The 13,456-nt window shown below is 43.4% G+C and overlaps 1 long non-coding RNA gene across 1 annotated transcript in view; it reads right to left on the bottom strand.

Annotated features, from left to right (window-relative positions):
* Window positions 1–1,773: 1,773 nt before the first annotated feature.
* The window catches only part of LOC129387530 (uncharacterized), a 37,619-nt gene continuing 25,936 nt past the window's right edge, over window positions 1,774–13,456 (bottom strand). Inside the window, exon 3 of the long non-coding RNA XR_008614691.2 lies at window positions 1,774–2,177. This is a non-coding gene — a long non-coding RNA (uncharacterized lncRNA). The remainder of the gene's footprint in view (window positions 2,178–13,456) is intronic.

Below are 13,456 nucleotides of genomic sequence, written 5' to 3'. Positions count from 1 at the left end.
TCGAACGTGTCGTTAAGGAGTTCAATCTACAGCGCAATACGTTTACTTCACACTGGAGCGCGTTATGTCTTGCAGGAAGTCTGAGCCCTCCGATCGCATAACTTAATGCCTTACCACGTGTGCAGCAGCATTTCGCCTTCACGTGTTACAGGTGTGTAACATGGTGCTGACTCTTTTTTTCTGCCGACGAACTATCAGGCTAAGGGAACTTCATATGCATTTCGCATCAATAGGCAACAAATTTACTGAAATGAAAAATTGGGATGCTCAATAGGTGCTACAGCTAATAGTTAAAGTCCCTAGCCAGTCTACGAGAGAAAAAAAAGGAAAGTGTTTCGGGAACAGGAAGGACGTGCAAACAAGATAATTTTCGGTAATTTTCTCAGAGGTTAAAATTGGTGTATAACGAATTACCAGTAAACTGCGCGACATTTTATGATGCGTCGAGCTAAAAGCTTCGGTTTATTCAAGCTGTTCTAATACAGCTAATACTTGCGTTGCTAGTGCATTGTAGTTATGGCTGTACTTTCTTGCGAGTTCATCGTTTAAAATACATAGCACCCCTTCGACTAATATCTATTGCTGTTTTCTATTTTGTATCATTAACTTTCCATTTACACTCGTCCTACTTTCGACGCTATGCTGCTATGGGTTACGGTTACACATGTCAAAGGGAAGGCGCGTGTTTAATCACTGCGCGCTGCGAATACGTCCTGTTGGCACGAAATTCTCTCCCAGTCGTTTAATTAGTGCCGCTTAATTAGTGCGCCTGGAAGCACTCCATGCGGCCCGCTCACATTCTCCGCAGCAAATAACGGTCAAGAAGCCTGATAAAAGGCTTTGTATATGTGGCAGGTGAAAAAAAAAGTGCTAGAAAATGATGCAAATATTCTGAAAACAAGTGCCAAACCAATTCCACAGAAGCTGAAAGAAACGTAGCAGGAAGCCTACAGTTCCTTCAACGAGATAGTTTGAAAGAAAAATTACGCAGGGATGCAGCGGTATTCGCCTTAACGGGCCGAATTCATCAGAGAGACCTTGTGCGCCTCTCTCCTGGACTGTTCCCATCCATCTCTCTTTCTCTTAATTGGGCGACGTATCAGTATCTTTCCTTTTATCTGCAAGGTGATAAGTTTTAAAAATATGTTAAACAGATCTGTGTGCCCGGTCACGAAAGCTAACCAAATGATGCCAACTCTTTCTTGTGACCGTTACTACCTGCCCTGCAAAGTACAAAGTACGTGAAATAAACTTTATTAAGCAAGAAAAGAAGAAAAGTGATTGTACCGTGTGGTTCAATGCAAAGAAAACACCGCCTGTGTTGTCTCCTGTGAAGGGCTTAATGAAAACTAGGATTCAGAATTAGAGGGGCTGTTTGATCCGCAGTTTCCGGAAAACGGCACTGTGAAAGAAAAATGAAGCCGACGCAATCACATTACGCAATGTTTTACTTCTAGAAAGATTAGAGGGCACAAAATGAAGTCTAAGGCAGAAAGCTGTAATGGCTGGTGGTTTCTTCGGTTGCGGGGGGCGATGGCGGTTAGTCGCCCTCGAGTCCCTGCTCCTTGGCGGCTGCCTCTGCCCACCCTGCGACCCGGACCTGCTCGGCCGGGGCGGAGCTGAGCAGTCTGGCCTCCGACTGGTGCGTCGTGGGAACCTACAAGCCCTGTGGACTACTGAGAATAGGTATACTTTGACAGCCCCGAAGTATGTGAAAGAGATGGGCCCGGGGGGGGGGGGGGGGGGGGAGGCTCTGCACAGCTTGCACTTATGAATAAATTTGGTTAGATTAATGTAGAAATACAGAACTAAATGTTGTGGGGAGGAGTCCGTCTAGACTTTCCTCCAAAGGAGTTCCTGCTGTTTGGTTAGCGAATTGTGCTCAGTGGCGTAGTAAAGGCTGGATAGTTTATAATACTGTGTAATTTTTTTTATGAGTGACCATGCGGTCGCGTATGGACGGCCCATTTGCCTCTATTTCCTCATTCTTCGTTCCGGCCTGTGTGGGGCAAGACAGGAGAAGAAACATGTAGATAGAAGAACCACTCTGCTCATTACTTTTTTATTTTTACAGTAAGGTGTATTACACTTGTGACGCCGTCCTGATATCCTCACTCTGTCATACATGGCTACGAAGTTTTAGAGAACATTGCTGATTTCGTGCCGTGGGGTGGATCCTGAAACAAAGTGTAGGCTAACCTTAACATTTCCAACATGTAAACTCGGATTTCAACTGACAGGCCTGTTCTTTCGCTCTTTCTTCTATGTAGGAAAAAATATTGTTTTTTTTTTTTACTCTCTGATATGAAGAGACGAACGCACTCTTTATTTTGGGCTCTGCAATTCTTTCATATTGCGTGTTTGTAAGCGTTAAGCTGTTCATTTCTTCCACACATTGAATACGACGGTTGTTTGTCTACAGATATGTTGCAGTATACGTATTGGCTTTCGATTAGCTGTTTTTAGAATGATGGCGTCAGTTATTTCTTGCAATGAGCTTTTTTTTTCTGCTGACTGTAATACCAACAGTATCAGCGCCTCCCCAGTTGCATCGTGTATCCCACGTTGCCAATCTGTTTCTGTTTTTTAAAAGGTTACTGGGCATGCTGTAATGGGCATAAACATTCCTGGAACAATAAAATTTCATACATATTTCTGGCACACTGCCACGCCATTTTTTGATGCGAGTGTTAAAGTCGGCGTTTTGCAGTGCGTTATTTAAATTCCCAACGCGCGCAAGCACTGAATTTGGTTTTTAAAGTCCTCTACGAAGAGCGCCGCTACAACAGGCCACAGAAGATGAGTTGACGCAGGCACACAGCGCCAGATGGTCGTCCTGTTCGTCCAAGAGAACCACAGATCTTTCAGAACTACAATATCAGTGCGGGTGTTTAAAAGTGGTCATTACAGCTGTTGTGCATCGTCCTGTATTTTCGGCATTCAGAGTAGTCCTAAAGTTACATTATGGCTTCTTCATGTAGGTATCACATTCAGTTTCATCTTAAACTGTGCCCTCTTGTTTTTCATTCTTCCGCTCCAAGAACCAGCAATGCGTGTCGCCATGTCTAAATATCTTTTTTGGTTACCCTTCGCTTCTTTGCTGACCAGATTTACAACGAACTACCGCACTCAAGCTGACTGCAGACTTTTTAAACAGGCACCTGAAGCTGCGTAACCTGTGCGCAGCAAGAAGAAAGAAAGAGAGACAACTCATGGTGGAGAATCTGGATCTGTCTTTTAAGATGGCTTTCAACAGACTATTCTGCTATACGCCGACACAATAACAAGTTCCTATGGGTGGGCAGCGCAACCCGGACGAAGGAAGAGAGGCCTCTCGTCCTTCGTCCGGGTTGCGCTACCCACCCATAGGAACATGTTCAATCACCAACTCGCCCAGCTTGCCGTCTTAAAACAATAACAAGTGTGTGACGTTTTGGGACGGGGGGGGGGGGTGCAAAGTGGAGCGTTTTCACTGCGTTCTCAATAATATAATGGCGAAGAATATAGTCTTGGCGTCACACATTAGTCTCTCCGACCATTCAGTGCGATTGATGCTTACTTGTTCGGAAGAACAAGCAAACGCCTTTCTCTGTACTGCCGCGTACTCCACCCGCATGGGCACGCCTTCTACGCTAAGACATCAGCCGTCGGCCATAGGTTCTCTCCATCGACGTTGCGCACCATGGACCTGATGGCATCACCAACCGAATAACTTGGAATTTGCCTAAGGAAATGGGAAGTAACCTTCTAGCGTACTTCATGTGCGATATGTCTGGGCGACAGGAAACATACATACCTCAGGGAAGGTGACCTCGGTTGTAGCGGTGTTGAAGCCTGCTAAAGTCAGAATAGGCCTCACGTCATATCTACCTGCAACCCTGACTTCAGGCGTAGCCAAACCGACGGAACAGTTTACCTTCATCGGACTAATATGATGGTTTCAGGATCAGAGGACTCGTGCAGCCTGTATGACTAGCTTTCCACTACCCTTGAGTGCACAAGATAATCTCGTCGATTTGTTGAGCCACAGAGCACCTGTGGCTCAGCACTAGCCGTATTGATGTTTCCAAAGAATGTGCTGTAGTAACGACTCTGGGCTGTAATGCTCAGTAATTTATTATCTTGTGGCTATTGGAACAACAGGGCAGCTCTTTCAATCGTTTGCACGCGTGCCTCATTGGCCGAATGATGCAAATGTATTGAGTAATTCGAAGACAATCGCGAGAGCGTGCCGAAAGATAGTGTTACATTCGCGATGTTATTCAACGTGGCCGTCGATAGTCTACCCAATGCCTTAAAGAAAGTGCGCAAGGCAGTTCGATGTGCAATATATGCCAACGGCACCTGCATTTGGTTCACGGGGTATCAGCATAAGCGGCTGAAATAATAGACCAAAGGGCTGTTGTCTCTGCGCAGACTTACCTCGAATCGATATGATGATCAATATAGGAAGAAAACGGTTTGCGCTATTACGGCGAAAGCCTTAGACGGCTCATGGGACGAAAATTCATGGCACCAAAATTGAGGGTCGAACCCTCCACCTTTGATGTGAATCGAACTCACGACCTTTGGTGTTAATTACGTAAAGAGAATTAAGGCAGAGCTCAATAGGATAGCTAATTAGAGCACACAAGTCCACGCCATTTTGTGTTAATTAAGGTGAAGCTAATTAAGGAATAGTTAGTTACGATAGCCGTAATTAAGACACTCGAACCCGCGACTTATGGTGGGGAAAAACAATAGGAAGTAACAGCTCATCAGAATGAAAATGTCAACTAATGTATTCAGGGCAGGCTTACGCCTTCATCCTCTTTAGTATGTGCTAAAGGGACTGCAAACTTTTTTCCAGGTGTGTGTTGGCAGGCTAAAGTAGTGTAGATGTCTAATTGATGTACGACCATTCTAGCTAAATACGTGCGGTTTCCAGGAGTCATGCTAGGCTCCGGAATGAAGTGGCGACGTGCAGTGGACACAACGATTATAGACCTCTTGTAAAACGTCTAAACATACTTCGAAGATTAGCAAGTAGGAAGGTGTTGGTCATTAATCCCTGATGACAAAGTTACATACCACATTGATTGTCAAGCATATGCGTTGCCAACAGTCTTTGATATATATATATATATATATATATATATATATATATATATATATATATATATATATATATATATATATATATATATATATATAATAAGATCAGCTATAAACACTTCGTCGACAAGTCTCGGCTATCACCGCTTCGTCGTTTCGTTTTTCGACCACTAATAAAGTCATGTCGAAAAAACGAATCTCGCGTGGGGTGAGCACTCCTAAATCACTTTCGAAGACGCACGAAGTCGCATGCTTTCATGGCGTTGAATAGCCTTTGTCGTCTGGGCTTGGAATTTAGAACATGAAATGGACGGCCAGCTGAATATTCCCGGATACACCACAAGCGCTCTGCATCAGTAGTGGAAACACATTCGTTGGTGCTCAAACACTTGTTTAGAAGGTGTAACATCTTCAAGTCATCGCCGACGGTTCGTTTGATTTGGAGCTAGGAGCTGGCGCAGCAGGACTTGCAATTCCGACAGTTAATGTGCTCTGCATGGCCCGACTCGAATGCATTGCCTCGTTGATAACTTGATAGTATGCCACAGAGTGGTCATTATCGGCGCCGTAAGAAAACTGAAGTCCTACCGGGCGCAACGGCTTATAGCACTTGCAGGTCTGATTTGCAGGTCTGATTTGCAGGCGCTACAGCGTGGTGCTCTTACGTGAGAATCGCGCACAAGTTTCGTTTCTCTTTTTGAATTGGACAGCATCGCATTTGCTATAAAATTTATTGGCTCCCTTGGCATGGAGGCGTAGCGGGAAACAAAGGAGCTGATAGGCCTGCTCGCGATGCATTAGACCTTAGGCCAACAAAGAAGGACCCTAGAGATCCTCAACATCTTCTAAAACAAGCCATCGCCACTAATTTTTAGTCTTTGTGGCCACCAGCTCACCAGTCCTGTGTGACAAAGGGATTGAGCAGGCCGGAAGCTTTCCTGCTGTACTGCATTCGCATGGAGTGATGCGTACTGCTACTAGGCTAAAATAAAGATGGGACTTGCCGCGTCGCTCTTTTCTGTGGCCTGTAATAGTGATTGATACGTTCAACGTTATTTGCTGCAATTTTCTAGACTCGCAACCGAGAGCAAATTATTTATTTTAAGCGCTTCGGCTTTGAGGCATCCCGTTTGTTTTATGCGGACGAGTTGTTTCCGCGACGACACCGGACACTCAGGGGGGAAGAATTCCGGCTTCCGCTGAAGTTCCTAAGTGATGTGAAATTAGATTGTGATTAGTAACACTTAGTAGACTCATATGCTACTATGCCGGCGCGGCTTCGTGCACCGGATGGCTCACAATCTACAGCTTCCGTTCTGTTCCGAATCGCTGTGTGCGTGGCGTTTTTCACCAGTATCAAGCTGCGCCCCCTAACGAGGACGCACTGAACGTACCTATATATTCCAGGCTTCTAAAACCTGGCTGAATGCCGGCACTAGGGAGTAGCTATTGCTGGCAATTGCAGGAAGGTTAGTAACAGCTGCTGCTAACAATATCCTCAATTAGTCTACTGAAGTTCCTTCGAGATAGGCGAAGACTACTTATATAAAGAAAGATATATATTGAAGCCTGTTAAAGTCAGAATAGGCCTCACATAATATCTACCTCTATCCCTGACTTCCGACGAAGCTAAACTGATGGAACAGTTTACCTGTATCCGACTAATATGATGGCTTGAGGTTCACAGGACTCTTGCAGCCTATATGACTAGCTTTCTTCTACCCTTGAGTGCACAGTCTTCTCAGACTCTTTCTGATTAATCTTATATAGATAAGCTGAATGAGGAAAACAGTTTGAGAGGACAACTTGAGGAGAATTCTTCAAGTCTGCTACTCCGCGCTTGCTGAAAGAGAAGAGGGAATGAAAAAGAAACGATATGGGTGACGATTACGAGAAAGGGATGAGGCAAAACGCACAGTGGGCAAGTCTAATAATACCACACCTGCCCGTTTTCAAATGAGTTTAGTAAGGCTGTGGATGGCTTCAAAACTAAATTTACAGTCCCGCCTAGTGCGCAACATGAAGCCCTCTGACAACAATTACCGGTCGAGATGGGCATGAATATCAATCAATCTCTGCCGGTCTTTCATGTACTGAGGGCATTCACGTAGGACACGTTTTACAGATTCATGTTTTGGCTCCTGCTTTCACCTTTTTCTGGTATTGCTCATCGTCTAGAATGTACAGTGAGACATGTATATACCGGGTGTTTCAGCGAACACTTTCAAAAATCTTTAAGAGTTGCCTGTGGCAGATATCACAATTCTAGTTCATGAGCTGGTCTACTCGAAGCGGCGGACAAGACTTGCGCAAACAATGGAGATGCTAAATCGACTAATTAATAAAGATTCACTAATTCAGTGCTTAACTAATTACATTATGGCCCATATTGCAATTTACAAATTATAGCCGTGGAGTTTGCAATGCGGATCCACTTGGAACGAATTTTCTACATGACACCAGTTTCGAGTTCAAGAACTGTGGAGAAATGCATTGGCGTTCCGGTTATCTGAGGGCTTCAGTGCATGAAATGACGTTTGTTAAACTAACTGGAACGCCAATGCATTTCTCTACAAAGTTCTGGAATTTATATCTGGAAACTGGTGTCGTCCTGAGAATTCATTCCAAGTGGACCCGCCTTGCGAAGTCCACTGCTAGAATTTGTAAATTGCAATATGCGTCATACGATAATTAGCTAGAAAATTAATTTGTGAATTCTTGTTAATTAACCAATTTTGCATTTCAATTTGTTGTGCAAGTACTGTCCACCGCTTCGAGTAGACTGGCTCATAAACTAGATTTGAGCTATCTGCCAGAGGCAACCTTTCAAAAATTTTGAGTGTTCGCTGAAAACCCTGTATAGTGCACACATATGACCCGTGTGACTTCCAGCGAGGCACTGGAAGTGGTAAGGGAATACACCTACTTAGGGCAGGTAGTGACAGCGGATCCGGATCATGAGACGGAAATAATCAGAAGAAGAAGAATGGGCTGGCGTGCGTTTGGCAGGCATTCTCAAATCATGAACAGCAGGTTACCATTATCCCTCAAGAGAAAAGTGTATAATAGCTGTGTCTTACCAGTACTTACCTACGGGGCAGAAACCTGGAGGCTTACGAAAAGGGTTCTACTCAAATTGAGGACGACGCAACGAGCTTTGGTAAGAAGAATGATAGGTGTAACGTTAAGGGATAAGAAAAGAGCAGATTGGGTGAAGGAACAAACGCGAGTTAATGACATCTTAGTTGAAATCAAGAAAAAGAAATGGACATGGGCAGGACATGTAATGAGGAGGGAAGATAACCGATGGTCATTAAGGGTTACGGACTGGATTCCAAGGGAAGGGAAGCGTAGCAGGGGGCGGCAGAAAGTTAGGTGGGCGGATGAGATTAAGAAGTTTGCAGGGACAACATGGCCACAATTAGTACATGACCGGGTTTGTTGGAGAAGTATGGGAGAGGCCTTTGCCCTGCAGTGGGCGTAACCAGGCTGATGATGACTCGTATGATTTGATTACACGATGGACGACTGTCCTTGCCACCTGATATGTGTGTTGCTTCTATTTTTTGGGCACTAGTTTGGCCCAATAAATTTTATCCTCTTGAGGTTATCCGAAGTGAGGCATAGTAAGAACCGAAATTTGGGCGAGTTTATAAACATACATAATGGAAATAAGTGGCGCAACGTTTACGCAGACCATACGAAAGGAACGCATAAGAGCTCAACTGACAAGAAATTTGTTATTAGGGAGAGAGAGAGAAATATAGGAAGGCAGGGATGTTAACCAGTCGAGAGTCTGGTCTGCTACCCTACGCTGGGGGAAGGGAGAAGGGGAAAAGAGAGAAGGGAGAGGGAAGGTGTAGAGACGTGTACGGATAGCACTTGAGTCCAAAATGTAGCGATATGTATACCGAAGAATTGTCATATTGCAAGGATAAAGCTTTCTGTATATGTCCACAGTGCCTCTAAATGATGCCCGAGAGGAAGCTACAAAAAGAATTCGACAAGCGCTTGCGAATGATCAAGGGAAACACAATCTCCTCTCTCCTGTTCCCTTCGACAATAGACACAACTGCCTCACTTTTCTGCTTACTTGATAAATGTTAAGTTACAAAAAGCTGCACAAATGCGAACATGCATAGAAGCAGAAAAGAAGCGCCGGGCCTGTAATTCTGAGCCCGCAATCACGGGCAGAACAGAACAGAAAGTCAGAAAGAGCAATAGGCACAATAGTCAGGAGAGAACTAGATCAACAGCGGGAAGGAAAGCTTGAACAGCTGGAAGAGGAAGAACGACAGAGAGGGCGCAATGAGGGGAAAGTGGGAAACGGGGATACTGCCAAGACCGACGGAGCGATCTGCTACGCCGTCTACAGAATGCATTGAGCATGACTGAAGGGGTACGGTGGGGTTAATAGGGAGGCGCGAGATTGATGCCGCTGTGTGCAGTGGCCAATTTCTGAAGCGGAACAAGAGACCAACAGACCCGGAACGGGAAATACAGCGGGCGCAATCATGGCGAGCGGCACTCTCTGGAGATTGACTGCTCTACGCAGGTGTAATCAGCATCGGGTGCACACAAAAGCCGGATAAACGGCAGTGATGTTTACAACTCGGATACACATAAATACATAAAACTGCCAGGGGGAAGGGGGGCTGCCCTCTCTATATTGTAAGCAAAAAGAAAAAAGAAGAGAAAGGAACGAAATTGAGATGTAGCCGGTACACCTACGCACACTTGAAGGGAAGTAAACATCATTGTAGCGTGTGCCAGAATTGTTCACATTGACAACAGGCTTAACACCAACTACAGGGACCAAAGAAGGTGAAACAAAAACTACCTGGACGGTCACGCAAGTATGGCAAATTGTTAGTGCCAGAGCGAAGATATCTATGCTCAGGAACTTCTTGTCTGTTAAAAGAAGTATTAGGTGACTTTACAAAGACCACCAGCACCGCTATTTTACAGGAAAGTTAAGAGTGCTCAAAAATGAACACGTTTTATTTATTTATTTATTTATTTATTATTTTATCATGTTCTACATATACTGCAGCCCAATATAGGGCTTCAGCAAGAGTGGGAACATTGTACATTACTATACATTACACATTAAAAACACACATAAACAGACTTTACATGTTGGCGAAGTGCTTACCAGTGGAAGCTATGAAATATTTAATTGATAGTGAACGAATGTTACCAGGTATGAATTCCAAATCTCTATTGTACGAGGGAATAACTGTGCTAACATAACATAACACATAGGTGTTATGTTCAAGGCGTGGGAACTACAAGTACAACTTGCGTTAGCAAATGTGATATATTTACTATCAGAAAGACCAGAGGTGGAGTTATTAATTGCATATAAAAGTTTTAAGGCTTCAATGCGATAACGTGAAAGTAATGGTTCAGTGGGCAGATTGTTGAGCCTGTGTTGGTGAGAAAGTGCGGCTGTAGTTTTGGCAAATGAAACGGATAGATTTTTGCTGAATGTTATTGAGCGAGCTTATTTTGCATTGTTTGTAGGGGAATCTAACGACAGATGCATATTCTAGAACAGGGCGAATTGCCGTTTTATATAATGGCAGTTCAGAATCGCGGGGGGTCTTAGCTAAAGTGCGGCGCAAATAACCTAATTTTTTTAGGGTTTCCCCGTTTACATATTAGGCGTGTTTAGACCATGAAAGATGTTCGTTTAAAATGACGCCGAAGTATTTATACCGAGCCATTCTTTTAAGTTGGATTCTATCCAGAGAATAAGCGAACGAGAAGGGACTCTGTCTATTGGAAAATGACATCACCACTGTTTTACAGCAGTTGATGTTCATTTGCCACGTTTTACACTAAGCGCCGAAAGACATAAGGGATTGGGCAAGACGGTGTTCTTCATCAATGGAGTTATTAGATTCCTGTAATACGCATTCATCTGCATAAAGTCTGATTTAGTTGAGGTGCTACGAGGTAAATCATTTATGCATATCAAAAATAATAAATGGCCTAAAGCGGATCCTGAGGAACGCTTGACGCAACGTCGATAGGATTCGAGTCCACTGAGTTAAAAGAAACAAATTGTAAGCGATATCTAAGAAAACTGGCTATGCAAGAAACAAGACAAGGATTATTCAATATGGCGTTTAATTTTACCAGTAGTTTAGAATGAATCAGAGTCAGAACCTTTAGAGATGTGAATAAAAATGTCATCCACTTCATTATCTATGTCTAGGTTAGAAGTGATATCATGAAGGAAATTGACTAATTGTGTTACAGTGCTATAACCACGATAGAAACCATGCTGGTCCGATGTTAGAACATCATTAGAGTTAAGGAATTTTATTATATGTTTGTGACTAATGTGTTCTAACATCTTGCATGACTGGGGCGTCAGAGATATCAGCCTGTAGTTAGAAGTTGTTCATCACTTGATTTACACAAAGGCAGAACTTTGGTTGTTTTCCATTTAGTTGGTACTTCACCAGTGTCTAAGGATTTCTCGAAGAATACAATAAGGTACTGAGCTGTCCATAGGGAGTATCTTACAAGGAAAGAATTCGGGATACTATCTGAACCGGTACACTTTTTAGTGTCGAAATCCAAGATTAGGTTTAAAACACCATAATAACTTATTACGATATCACCTAATTTATTAGTTTGTGCATCGTAACTAAACTTTGGAACTACATCGTTATAGAGGGTGAAAACAGATTGGAAGTACGAGTTAAAAGCATTCGAATCTACGGCGGGGTCGTTAGTAATAGCGTCGTTAATCTTGAAAGGCGTACTGCACGTTGCACTAGGTAAAATTTATGTCCAGAACCTGCGAAGATTTGATTTAAGTATAGAGGGAGCGGCACTGAAAAATATAAATCTTTAGGACTTTTAGTACGAGTACGAAGCTCCTCCTTGGCTTTTTCAAAAGGAACGCGAAGCACTGAATTAGAATGATTTTATTTGCGTAGTCTACCGACACGGCGTGACAGGTGCAGGATATCCCGGTTAATCCAAGGCAGTTTATTATTTTTTTTTGTTCTAATGGAACGTAGTTATTGATGCAAGATTTCATTAACGACTCAAAACAATCAACGAGTCTGTTAACATGACATCCGGTACTGAGTGACAAAAAATGGCCAAAGTTATCTGCCAGAGTATCAGTGATAGACATATCGTCAGCCTTGTTAAAATCGTGAAATATTGAATAGCTAAAGCGTTCAAGGGGGATAGGACAGTTAATGCGTATGAGAACTGCATTATTATTCGAGATTCCTTCCAGGATATGATAGTTAAAACCCAAATGAGCAAGGCTGCCATTGATAAACACTAAGTCAATTATAGAGTTCTGCCGCGTATGTTTATCAACTAATAGTATCAGGTTATGGGACAAAGAAAACGTAATTAAATAGCTGCAAACAGAGGCACTAATGACGTAATGTGTAACGGAAGGCCCGTGAATGCCGGTAACATTAAAGTCACCTCGAACGACTAAGTTAGCACTGTTGAAGCTATGGTCATGTATAAAATGTGAAATATTATTGAACAAGTCACTAGGGCTATCGGGGGGGGGGGGTCGATAAAGACCACAAATTGTTGAATTCTGCTTATGCACTAGTAACTTGCACCAAACCGATTCTACATAGGGAGGACCTGGCAGAACCTTAAGGTTAAAATCTGAACGGAAAAGCAAAGTAACACCCCCCCCCCCCCCTTATTCTGACGGTCGTAGCGGACAGCGATGCAACCAGGATGCGAGAATTCTGTGTCCTGAATATCTTCACTAAGCCATGTTTCTGGTGGTGGTGGTAACAACTTTATTGAGACTCTGCTCAGTTATGATCTGGCAGGCCCGAGTCCTAGAATGGCCCCTCACGAGGAGCGACCCTTTCGGCCCAGGCAACGAGGGTTTTTGTACTTTTTCATCAGGCGCTCTGTGATGCATATAACATGAGGAGAACATGAAGAAACAAGCGAAAGAAATTTTGGAAATTTGTAGGTTATGCTTCTGGCATTAACATACAAAAGGGCAAGAACTGTGGCAGAGTGATGAAATTGTCAACCTGATGATGAAACATTTGGAAATTTTGCGCCAGAATGAAAATCAGGAGCTCTTACTAAACTATTTTAGGCGCTGTCCCAGTTGTAACGAACGTTATCCCTAAATAAGTGATCTAACCTCATTTTAATAACCAAGCCTTTATTCCGCTGCTCAACCGAAGCGTCTGGACGAAAAATCTTCGGAAAGTTTCATGCCGAAATTTTTCAGCTTATAAGCGTTTTTGAGCATCACTAGCTTATCGCTGAAATCAAGCCATTATAAAATAATAGGGCGAGAATGCCCAGGCCGCATTCTGCCTAACCTTTGGAAGCGTTC

The sequence above is a fragment of the Dermacentor andersoni genome, chromosome 2 (assembly GCF_023375885.2).
Source record: "Dermacentor andersoni chromosome 2, qqDerAnde1_hic_scaffold, whole genome shotgun sequence".
Lineage (NCBI taxonomy): Eukaryota > Metazoa > Arthropoda > Arachnida > Ixodida > Ixodidae > Dermacentor > Dermacentor andersoni.
Note: the sequence above shows the minus strand (reverse complement) of the source record. Positions and strands in the feature narration are given on the sequence as shown.